The sequence below is a fragment of the Rhea americana genome, unplaced genomic scaffold (genome assembly GCF_003343005.1).
Source record: "Rhea americana isolate MKP2758 unplaced genomic scaffold, rheAme1 scaffold_116, whole genome shotgun sequence".
Lineage (NCBI taxonomy): Eukaryota > Metazoa > Chordata > Aves > Rheiformes > Rheidae > Rhea > Rhea americana.
This window is the reverse complement of record NW_028185217.1, coordinates 2,902,261-2,915,627: the sequence shown is the minus strand read 5'-3', so window position 1 is coordinate 2,915,627 and position 13,367 is coordinate 2,902,261.

The window sequence follows — 13,367 nt, the reverse complement described above, 5'->3', positions numbered from 1 at the left end:
CTTATTTAACATCCACATCAGATAAGGATGCCTGTGCCACACAGCTCTTAGTCTCAAGACCCAAGGATGACTTTAATGAATTTCTCCAATGCCCGAATTACAAAAGGCAGTAAAAYCTTGGCAGAAATAAGAGGTGCCCTTTCAAACATGTGTGTTCTCTGGCTGACAAGGTTGTGCTCAACTTTTTAGTTTTTCTGAACTGATGACTTGTCTCAGAAAGCCAGAATACATAACTGGGAAAAAAAAAAAATCTTTTTTCCAGAAATAGTTATTCTGCCAGCATTCTGTCTTACCAGCATTGTAAGGAGAATCTACATTTTATTTTTTCAAATCTTGATTACTTTCTACTAAATTTCCTATCCTCTGCTAAATCAGACCTCCAATTTTAACCTATCTCCTAATTTTAATCTGCACCTAGTTTTCTGCATCTAATTCATGCTCAAGAGCTATTTCACAAACAGACATCAGAACTCAATATACTTCTTGGGGAGCTAGCAGCACTTTTCATATTTAACCTTGCTACCTTTGCCTTTAWATGGGCTAAATCTCACCAATTTCTATGGGAGGAGGATTTAACTCCTAAACCACAGTCTTACAGCACTGAGGGGCCAGCCTTTGAAAGAACGAGATTAAGTGTATATAATCTGTCTGAGAAAGTTCAGATTGGTAAACTTGGCAGAACAAAAGGACAAGTCTTCAAATTGCTTTACTTAGCAAGTTTTAGAAGAAATGCGCAGACTGTACATTCTCTACCCTCATTATATTCCTGTAGTTTTGACTTCCTCTGTTACTCCCTAGCCACAGATAGGTATCTAAACATAGGGAAGGCAGACTGTTTTCACAGCTGCTATTACCRTGTTATACCTATGTACTGCGGGCCACACAGGGGGAACACAGTCACTCAACTATTAAAATAATAAGATGCAGTTTAAATCAATGGGCTTTAATTGTGCTCCTTAACATTCAGTTCTGTACATAGAAAAAAATGTTGCTATGAAAGGGACAGTAGGCAGAGTACTTTGGGGGACCTGGAGCAGAGAAAGTGCTCTCTCACAAAACCACCAGCACTGTGCAGCTCTTTCTCTGTATTTCACTGCATATATACGGCTCTGCATTTCAGAACAAATCAATGCCACRCTAAATTGAAGCACCTGGTAAGGCAAAACAGCACCTCAGGTATATTTGTTCCCCCTCCTAAATAATCAYTAAGGAAATAAAGTAAAAAATGTGAGCCCAAGCTTTAAGGTTTCAAAGTTTTTTCAAGCGGGAGACACCCCATGCCCCTGGAAACCAACTACTGCACTTAAAACRTTTGCATTTCAACTGAGAAAGAAACTGCTTATACTGGATATAGGGCTCAGTGTATTTTTAGCACATCCAAGTCTTACTTCCCTAGCTGAGGCTCACTCAGATTGGCCAGTACAATTGTCCAGTGGCCTAAACAATCATTTTCTTTCTTTTAGGTCTAGGGTGGCAGGTTAGCATCACAAAAAACGTTTCTGTAACTGTTACCTATGTTGATAATGCCAGTGAGAAGTCAAGGATTCAGAAACATTTTCAAAGCTATTGTGCAAATTTGCAATTTCTGGAAATYCATGTAGGTCCATTACAATGGATGGAGTTTTTCCAAAAGGTCAACTGATGACCTGCCTTTTAGCAGAACAAAAGAAATCCAGCCTTGATCATTATTCTACTGTTCTGAATCTTTCTCTTTCAGATTTAGAAAACACAACACAACAGCTTAAAATAACCCCACCATTTATTATTCCAGGAGYGATGTTTTAATAAAACAGTCAAAATGCGTCTGGAATGTAGAGACAGAATATATTTTCCAACAACACACCAACCAATCAAAAAAGATATATTCCATACTCCTCTCCCCTCCCACCCAACCCCAAAAAATGGCTATCAGAAAACAAGAAAAAGTACACCATAAAAAAGAAAATACTGCTAAGGCTAAAAATCTATAAAGTAACACTGACCTTTTTATATACCTCATAAACAGCACAGAAAAATTCCTGCTTCTGCCAAGCATTCCAGTTTGCCATAGTGTTCCAAATTTTCATTAGCACAGTAACTATTCTGACAAATGGCCAGTGGCTCAAACCTGTTCCTCTTCCTTCTACGAAAAACAAAAAAATAAGTAACCTGCCCACACACAGGTCTAAGCTACATCATCATGACATAGCTGTAAATTAGGACACACCAAAAAGTGACAGAGTTCAGAACTTAGATGTTCAGAACTGAGATGCATCCAAAGCAAAAGTTTGGATTCCAGCTCAGAGTTTGGAAAAGAATTCCTCAGGAATAACCCCCTTCCTCAAAACTGAATGCCCCAACAATGGTCATTTATCCTGCAAACTGGGTAGCATGTATGAGGTCATTAGTGACTTTAGCATAGTTATCTTCTCAAATAGACTTCAATGGCGAAGAAAATAAAAACTCATTTTTACCTCTTTCTTTAAGTCAAATCTAGTAATGGAAAGAGAAGAGTGAGAAGGTAGGAGGTTGCTCCACAACAGATTTCCTCCTTAGGAACACAGTAATAGAAGGAGTGACTGAATATAGTCATCTTATCACAGGCAACCATGTCATTAAATATTTTTCATAACTTGATACTAATCCATCTTAAAAATAAATGGAGGAKGAGATTTTGCTTTTGCCATGCCAAAGATGGACCTGAATCCCACATCTCCTAAGGAGTGCAGAAGTTCCTCCAGTGAAGACTTCTGCCAGAATGTTGTGGTAGGCTCCAAATTCCATGTTCTTCAGCCATGAAACACCTCACCTTCCCACTGTTTTTCTGATTGGTTACACCATACAGGCCTCTGAATTAAAGGGTTTTGTATTTCCTTTCAACTCTTAAGCTAGTTAAATAGCTACACAGATGAGTAGAACTGAATACCTCCAAGTAGTAACAGTTTAGTCTCTGACTCAGGGAAGTATTAAACACATATCAACTTTAAGCCTTTTTAAGTTACTTTTTTCAGGTCTGGCATCAGTATGTTAAAACAGTACATGCATGTATTGATGGACGCACACTATTTAAGACCCTTTTGAGCACAACCTGAATAATAAACATTATTGTTTGTACAGGGATGACCTGGTTATTCTTAAAGGACTGCAGTAACACATTTGAAGACTTTAGATTTAAAATTGTTTGCATGTTATTAGTCTCTTTTCCCCCCATTCAAATGCATTTAGAAAATTCTTCATGTCTCTACCATGATATCAAAACAAAAAGCCATAATAGGTCTGTTATTTTCTCAGTAATATAAGAAAGGAATTTATGGAGCAGCATAACCCACAGACAAAAGCATTGACCATACGAAACTCTAAACTTGGATTCTGATTTTGCATACCCAAAATTCAAGATAATTTGATCTAGGACTTTGATCCAGTAAGCAGATACATAGATACAGCTTCCAAATGTCTACACTGTCATTTTTTTAGATGATAGTAATYATCTCATTATCTCATGAGGCAATTCGCTATGTAAAATGATCCAGAGCAAGAAAAGCAGTTGATGTCTGTTTATGTAGGGACACAAAAGAGTGTGCTAGAATGATCATAACTAATAAAAAAAGAATCAGCAAGATCATCTGTCATAGGATTTCTGTATTCTGCCTTCTCCATTGTTGAAGCAAAAAAAAAAAAAAAAAGAGAGAGCGATAGAAGGAAAGAAACCTATTATTTCATTCTTTTCCAGTTCTCTCCCCTCTAATACATAGATAGAAAACAAAATTGATTCACTGACTCACAGAACATTGGCTCAAGGTATGATACTTACATGTCACAATAAAGTCTATGAAATCCTCACCAAATATTGTTTCAGCTGCTCAGGAGTACACTTTGCAGTCACATGCTTCACATGCTGTTGAAGGTACCTGATTCCTCATCAGAAATGTTCAACACCTCRCGTTTTTGGGTCCTGTTACAAGAAAAACAGTTTGAAGGAACTGGAGGTGAAAATAATCTTTGTAGCAGATGATGTGGACAATATAAGCTTATTGTCAGAAAATACTGTAAATTAACAGAAGAGAAGCAAAAACCATTCCTTTGTATAAAGTGTTCTAAAGGATAGTAAAAATTTTCCCAAGTATAGAGTAGGCCAGYGAAAACAGAAATAACCAAATTAAATCAAAAGGTGTAGCTTTAAAGGGAAGAACTTCATTTATAGGACTATTAAGAAAAACCCATGAAAAACCCGTAATACCATACAAGTGTATTTTGGTCAGCAACCTACTTTAACAATACCATACGAAACAGTATTGAAATAGCTCCTAAGAYGTGGTTCAATATGCAAAATATTCTTACTTTAATAATAAATGAAATTATGATTACTTGTTTTATCTGTTGTTTCTTTCACAAGGGCAGTAATAATTAATCAAGTCTCAAATTTGGCATGAGTCTATATGCAACTTTATTTAATTCCACACTCATAAAATTTCCAAAGAATAAACCYGATGAAGTACACATGCATTTTAATAAGTAAAATGGACAAATGAATTCATTGTCTATTGAAGCTGTTTTACAATATCGCAACATATGTTGAACCAAGCTGTAAGCTATTAAAATAAATCAGACAGGCTTTAATTACAGTCCAAATCTGCATCATTAAAGTAATAAAATGACCCCAAAATAAATATTATGGAAGTTGTGTTGTCCCTACAAATGAACACAGCATGAGAGAGTGGTACAACTAAACACCCTTACACTAACGGACTGTACGTACCACTGTGGCATCCCATAGTGCTAAAACAAGACATACTCCCATCTTCCATAGCTGTTGGCAAAATTCTCCTTTCTCCTAATTTGTCTTTGCTGGCTACATTCACCAGACTTTCAAAATTCCCATGAACCCCAGCASGAATCACATAGGCAAAACAGGTACAGTGGAGCCGTGCGAGAAGCTGACTGGTAGCACAGAGCACAGGGGCAGAGCTACTGGTCTGTTCAAACTCCAAGTACACAGCCCTCTTCGTGTACTCCTGCTTCCAAAAAACCAGGCTAAACCCTCAATGAGGAGTAGGAGAGGAGGGTTAYGTACACCCTTTCTTCGGGGAGATGATCTCTCGCTCCCTGCTAGGTGCCGAGTGCTTTCAAACGCTACTGCCTCAAATCCCAAAGACATGGTCACACCACACACTGTGACCCAAGGCAAGCTTTCACTGCCCGTGAATCAGGAAGCGGTGGGGCTTGTAGGAGATAACAAGGCCTACTGGACCCTGCCCCCTCCATGGTCTCAGCCCCAGAGGCAGCGTCTCGCTAAGGTCCCTGGAGATCTAGTTGGGAGTGATGTCAAGACACAGAGATGTMAGAAGCCAGCTGCAGCAATACAGAGCTTGGGACAAATTCAGCTTCACTGAGAAAATAGTCTCAGTGTAAACAATAAATTTTGACTTTAGTGTGGTAGCAATTACGATGGAGCAGTCCTCAAGATTACCCATGCAATGGATTCTTATTCACATAAGAGAATTTGGAGGGTCAGCCATAAGGGTTTTTTTTTTTTTTTTCCTTCTGGGCCAGAACTCATCTCCAAATACATGATCTTACATTAGTTCTTAAAATAATTTGTTATTTTAGAACATTAGACATGTGATGATGACATTTATGATCTATTGCAGAAGCTATACTGAAGCAAAGTCAAGAAATATTTTAAGTAYAGCATTTGCTGCCATTTGCTACATCATCACATCCCACACTGATTCTGAATGTAAAAGAAAGGATGACATGGGCATTGAAATAATTGAATTTGAATAGAAGGCCATGCTTCTTATTTAACCATCTATTTCCCAGRGACTATGATGCAAAATGGGCACAAGACTCTCTTCCGCTCCTTCAAAAACCAGACTGGGAGATCTCGAAATCCTTCAGCCCAATTACAGCAAAGAAGGACAACTCTCCAATAGGGTCTCTGTATTCATAGGTTCTTGTAAGTCTCTTACTGTCTCTCAAATCTCACAGGCCATCAGCGAACACTCTTTTTGAAAGCTGGCCCTAAGCACAAGGTCACCACTACTATGACCAAGCACCTAGGGAAGTCCACTGCCTTTCCCATTTGACCCACCAAACACAACCCTGAATATTGCCTACCTTCTGGCCTGGTCCTTCCCCGTCAGATAGTCACTGCCGTTTCTGAATAGTTCCCAGAGTTTACAGCATATGTCAGGTGTTCAGTCACATCRGCTCCTATGCCTGCAATCACACCCACCGGGACCCTCCTATGCAACGGTCTCAGCGTTTTCTGAAAGAGCCTAGTTAATTGTCAGGAAAAAAAATCTATCAATCAAAAAGGTGCAGAGTGAGCTATGATTACTCAGCAACGTCAGCTCTAAGAGACAGATTTCTGACATTCTCCACGGTTATTTCCATGTAAGGATAAATATACAAAAATATAAGAAAACAGAAGAGAAAATGAGCATATAGATGTTCTACCATAGAAAAGGAGCCATTATTAGGCATCGGGTTCTTGAGCCTTCGTTGAACTCTTAACAGAGGTGAATAGGGTTGTCCACCGTTTCCTGATGCAGAAAATGTGTTCAGACCTTAGCAGAATGGGAAGCTGTTTATAGTTTCTATAGCAAGCATTGCACTCTTAAATGCTAATTATTCACTCAACCAAATTTTGTTGAGCTACAGTTGTGATGGATATGAGACTGTGCATCCACTGAAGACCCGTTATTAGCTCTTCAGATGCACTTATAGGAAATATATGAATATGTGAGAAAAGAAAGATAAGGAAAGAAAGAAACAGTCTGTAAAAATGTGACTGGCTGAATAACTGCTGAGTGAATTATCTGAGCAAAATTAAAATCTACTATATGGTAATGATCTCAAAACTATACACCACAAAACAGGGTATTTTATGTATCTCAATTACAGTTGCAGAATGTTGACTTTTCTGTGTGAGAATATATCCATTCAACTGCACTGTAAGAAATGTAGTTTGCCTATTCTAAGAACTATGGCTTTTTTTTTTTTTTTTYAGAAGCTTCACTGAAATTTTACCTCTTACAAAGCCCAATCATTAGACAGAAGTGGAAAATTAAAATGTTTGAAGTTCTTAAAATAGTATATAACTGTTTAAATTCAGGAAAAATTAGAAGAGTGAGCAATTAACAGAAGGTCCTTATATTTGCATTCAGGTAAATCTATRGCTTGCAAAATTACTGAGCACTGGATCTTGTTCATCATTAACTAATATGGATTTTTTTTTCTGTTGAAAGTTACCGTTTTCACCATAACATGAAAAAAAATGCTGATTTTTCCACTTTCACTTAAGGAAAGTAAAGTCACCCTGCAAGGTTCAAAAATAATGTATCAATAGGTTTAAATTATCCTACTTGACTAAGTAATGAAAAAAGTAGAACCACCCACACACTTACACACCTCCGCAGTAGAATATCAGCTTTTGAAAATGTCTCTCAGCAGTAAATGACCACATGAACACTCCTAGCCCTTTCCTGTGTAAAGGCAAAATGGTTAGCTTAAACCACAGGTGACCACTTAAACTAAAGAGGTAGCTTAATAAGGTATTACCTCTCTCCTCTTAATTAGCAACTTCAGTGCAAGGGGCCAGAGGTTTACTACGATAGATAGCCAATAAGTCGAGGTTATGACTGGTCGCCATCAAGGCTGGATACCAGCAAAGGCTATGTGTATACAACCTGAGCATGCAGTAAAAATACCTTTGTGAAAGGTACCTTTCTGAAACCAAAATGTGTAAATTAACTCCTATGCGGAGAGTTAGCAGGGAACAACAAGGGTACTGTAAATTCACACTGTTCTTCACTGCACAGTCTTTTTTCATGTAGAAAAATCTAATTGAGTGCAACCTCAGAACATACACAGTCTAAAGCTTAGTGCCCTCTCCTAGGAGGGAAGGTATCAGATTTCAGCCAACATCTGTAACATGGGTCTCCTCATCCCACGTGACTGTTCCAAAATGCTAAAATATAAACTGTCTTTGTGTGAAATTTGGTCATGCTTTGAGTGTGCTTGCCAGAAGAAATCCTGAAGGTGAGGTATGTGGAGAATCAACGGTGCACTCTGCAAATCCTGTACAGACGCAGGCATGAACTGGAGGCTGCTGCCGTCAACTGAGGTGGTTGCATGTRCCTTTAGTAACAGAAATGCAGATACTATGGGAACTTTCCTTAAAAGATTTGATACCTAAAAACATTATACTCACCTACAAGGGTAGGCAAAACTGTTTTTTCTTTTTTTTTTTTTTTTCCAAGATGACAGTAAATATAACTGTTGAAATGGTCACCTACTTAATCTGCTTTAACCATTGTCCATCTATTCAGGTATATATAGAACATTGTAAACCTCAATTTATACCTGATCCTATTCTCACTGATGTTAGGTTACAGAATCGTTCTTCATGTCAGCACTGCAAGTACACAACAGTGGGACAGAACAGCCYGCCACTTGTGATGAACGCCTGCTCCCTAACCTTTTAGGGATACAAATATKCAGAATTCATCTTTCTCTATATGCCACTTCTATACAATTTTTTAAAGCAATGATGTACAACAATAAATATGAATGACTTACCTTCACTTTAGAGGTCACTGTTTAAAAATGACTCTGATTAGTACATTAACTTCAGGCACTTATTATCTTTTTATCACTCTTCAAAGTATTTAAACAATTTAGATRTGTAAAATATTTTCCATTTTTAGCTACAGAATCATATTTTGCAACATTGTAATTGCTTAAGCACATTAAAAACTTCCCGATTAATTCACTTGAGATCTTAATAAAAACTAATTTTCTCAAGTGTGACTTATCAATACAGCCTACCATGTATCCATTGGAAAAATGACTTAAGAAAGGTTTTAGAGGCTATAAAACAAGTTATTTTATCACATAACTTTCTTGATTCAGGTTTGAATAGGGATTAACCACTCTTAACCAGCAATTTTACAGATGTGTGAGAACCTCCAAAGTTTCTTTGGAGTATTTTTTCGCACAATAAAGCAAAGTATATCATGTAAACCCCAGCAAAATATTACTTCCTACTAGTTACTCTTAATTGGTACCAAGTGGTTTTAGGTCAATCACTTTAGTCCAGACAATTTATTAAGAACACACATCTGTTTATATATTATAGAGGTAATTGATGCTTTTTAAAAACTGTCATTATAAAAGCCTTCATTCTAGACAAGGACTTGCTGCAAYGTTGCTAGGGAATTCTACAAATGAAATGAATGGATTCAATTGTAACATTGATTGCCCTGGGCTTTCAGGTGTTTAATCACCGTAATTAACCACTCAGCATCACTATCTTATTGATCATTAAACAGTTGCATACAATGGACAGCTTGTTTAAATTCTTCTTTTAAATTTGTACAATTTGACAAAATGTTAATCTTGACCACCCACTGTTTCCTGAAAACTAATTTAATATGTGTAAACAGTAACATCATTCCTGGACTTCCTGGATTAATAAGTGATGATGCTGCCACTTTCCTAATGCACTTTTATCCTAATGAATGCTGCATTTAATGATTCAAAGGAAACTTTAAGAAATGCCTTTTCAATCTTACTTACTTGTCTACATTCATTCTCCAACAACTTCTTTCCCACACACTGTAAACAGCATATATTAGGTTGTGTAAACACTAACTCTCATTTACAGCACTACTTAATAAATCCTAGCTTTGCTTATCAGTTTACCACACTGAAATCATTAGAGCTGAAATATTCTGACATTTATCTGCCCCACAGCCAAACACAGATTACACATGTATATGTGTGTGTATGTGCATGTGTGTGTGTATATGTATATACATATATATATATATATATATATATATATAAATATAGATAGATACATCTGTTTCCACTGACAAGACTATGGGTTTTTTCATATCTCTTCTCTTTAGTCCTCTAATTTAAGTATTTGTGTGAGAAGGCTAGTCACCTTATGCTCCACATACAGTGAACACTAAAAGACATGTTATTCCAGAGACTATTCTGAGTAGGATCTAGTGAAGATAATCTGAAAGATCATCTGGGGAGTCTATTTTTCATCACTGACTTTAAAAATCCTGCAGAAACTAGACCATCTAGATACTTAAGTTCGGTGGCTAAGCTTGGTGGTGAACCCTACAGAATAACTGATTATTCTAGCCAGGGCAATCCTATTGTTATTATTACTCATTAAATTCTTAATCAGCTGTTAAGTTCTCCAAAGATGGTCTCAGTACCAAGCTTTCCTTAYGCTTTTACAGCTCATCTATCAACTGTATTGCATGATCTCCCCTCCAGGGCTGCAGGGACTAACCAGATCTTTTCCATTGACAGTTTTCCAGCTTCTGAAAGGATGTTATAGTATCCAGCACCAGAATAAAGAGCGCAGAAAACTAAATCTCGTGGTTTGATTCTCCAAGTGCTGATCTGCAAGGGAAGGAAGGAAAAAGTGGCCTGATGTAGATGCAAGGAAAGTAACACAGAGAAGGAAAGTAAAGTTGAGCAGAAAGAAAACAACTTTCAGAGCACAGGGCAGGGTGCAGAACAGAGACAGACTTTGGGGACAGAATGGCAGAAATGGAAGGAAAGATAAATAGACACAAAAGGAAGGCACATAAGAGAAGGGATGAATAAGAGGAGGATTAGAGAGAAGTAGCAATAGAGGAACGGAACGGAGACACTGGGACAGAAGCAAGGAAAAAAAATACAGGAAAAGACATATACAGAAGTGAGAAAGAACACAACTATGAGAGAAACCTCCTTCCTGTTCCCCAGACTGCGCAATTGTAACTACTTTTTGTTTTACTGAAGAAATAGCTATGAAAATCAGTGGCAAAACACGTGCCACTCCATTCCCCTCTAGCGGCATACGCACTTAAAGAAAAAGGCCTATCAGTTACTATTTTATGGCTGTGATGCTCAAGGTAAGAAAGTAACCTGAAGTTTTAAAACCTGCCAATAATTCATGTAGGGTATATATAATGATTTTTGTAATACCTCCTTGTCTCCCTAGTTTGTGATCTTTTTTAAAAAAATCAGAAATTACAATCAAAAAGTACATTATACAGATGTTAAAACTGCAAAGTCAAGCATGCAGAAACTAGGAAATAGCTGAATTAAGCTTGCCTTTCAATATCTACCAAAGGCATGTTTAGGACAAATGCACTTTGCAATATGTGCACATTTTCTAAAGAACTATTATAYCTCTTAATTCCAGAATGATTGGTTCTCACTGAATGTACAGATAATTAGTACTGCTATCCCATCATATATACTAGGAAACTGCCATTTGGCATACTGGCACAGATCAAAAATCCCTTCTGTGCAATTATATAATTTGYATGTTAGCAAATGTCAAAATATGTCTTCTGCTCTGATTTGCTTTCCATTTTTTTGTGGTAGAATTTATATTTTCTGTACATATGCATCCTCAATTACAYCAATTTAACTATTCAGCTGGAAAAGCAATAAAAATTGAACTTCATTTCATTTTATTTCTTATAGAAATAGAGGTTCCACTATACATATGGATGCCAATTGTGCTAAAAATTAAAATGTCAGTGATATCAGCCCTGGAGAAAGAAGCTGTTCTCTTTGTGCAGCACCTACCAGAAGACAAACACTACCCATAAGAATCTCAGAATGGTCTTCATTGACAAGAGGTGATCAGGAAATCAGAGGGGAAGCAAGACAAGGCAAGGCAAAGACAGCCAAAGGTAACACTGAGAAGAAAGCCCTGAGTGTTTCAGTTCAGAAATATGGTTGTTCAAGTGGAGACTCCAGCAGAAGCGGAAGCACTCTGCTTAATATATGTTCATTTTTCTGTATATGACTATGATGATTTTATTGAGACCGGATGGAATACTTCGAAGTGAATCAATTTTTGGTTTGGAGTTTTGTATGTCTTCCAAATGGTAGTCCAAGATTAAAGTGAATTTAATTACTTGTCATCACTAAAGACTAGTAAGTGTTGGCACTCTACACATGACCAGATTTGAGATTGAAACCAGAGCAGTCATGGTTTGTAGGGTTTACCAAGTGACCCAAAAGACAAGCTCATCCTACCAGCTTCAATAGGACCTATTACATTGTTTTCATCTGGTGTATAGAAATCCTCTTGAGGAGCATACTTTGAAAAGTTAAAAGTTCTCCTTAATTTTGTTCCTTGCATGTTTAATTGTCCTTATCTTGAATTTCACAGTAGATGTCCAATAAACTTGCCTTTACAAATTAAAGTTTGCTCATATGTTGGATCCTAGAAGCATTTTAAAACAGTATTTGATACTTCCAAAATACAAAAATAAATAAATAAATTAAAAACAGTATTTGATACTTCAGAACATAGTTTCCTATTTACAAGACCTGTCTCCACCAAGCATGCAAAATCAATGACAAAGACTGTACCTAAGGTTGCAGCACAGTGCAAGAAGTTAGGCTTGTTAAGCTCATGCTGTTAAGTCAACTACAGAAAGAGTTTCAAAGACAAATGTGGTAAACAGTTTGAAAAGCCTGGAATCACCAAATGCCATTTATGTTTTTAAAGAAAAGCAAATGTAAAGGAGGCTCATTTTTGCTGAGACTCCATGACTTATTTTCATTTGCAATGCAGGGAAACTATTCTCTGCTTTTTAATTGCCTACTCATAAAGTTTTAATTAGCAAAGTTTCAAAAACATGACAATCATGCTGCTGAAAATCAGCCACAGTTTTGATTTACAAGTCTGCAAAGGATTACTTGGTAGCAAGCACAATGAACTGCAGTGCTTAAATCCAGAGTTCTCTCTTAKGGTATAAACACAAACAAATGATGCAGCAATTGCCTTTGACTGCACTACATAGAGGATTTTTAGAGGTAAGCCAAAGAGAGTCGAAAGTACCTATCTGTTTGCCTATGGCAAACAGTTTGTGAACACATCAAATTTGTGTATGAAGCACTTAAGTACTGTGTTTCCTTTTTAGTAAATACAGGTACTACTTATGAGACTCCGGGAAATCACTTCAAGGACAGAACACCATCTGGTCTGAAGACACTTGAATCTGTCATGGTCTAAAGTAGGTGTGGAAGGATAGTGAGTGGCTTGCATGACATATTCTAGTCACCAATATTCTTTTTTTTTTTTTTTCAGTTTACTATCAAAATCAGTGGAATTGTTAATGAATATCCATGARTATGGATATTCTATATATAGAATTATATAGTCAGATAGATAGATCTATATATAGAAATATCCATGAAGATAGGAGACTCAAAGACAAGTATTTTCTTAACTTGCTTATTTGCCTGATGGGAGTGAGCGTCCCTTCTTTTTACATAAATAAACTGCGTCATTAGCTAGTAGGAACAACTTGAGCTTTGACAACAGCTCCCTGAATGCTCTGCAAAAA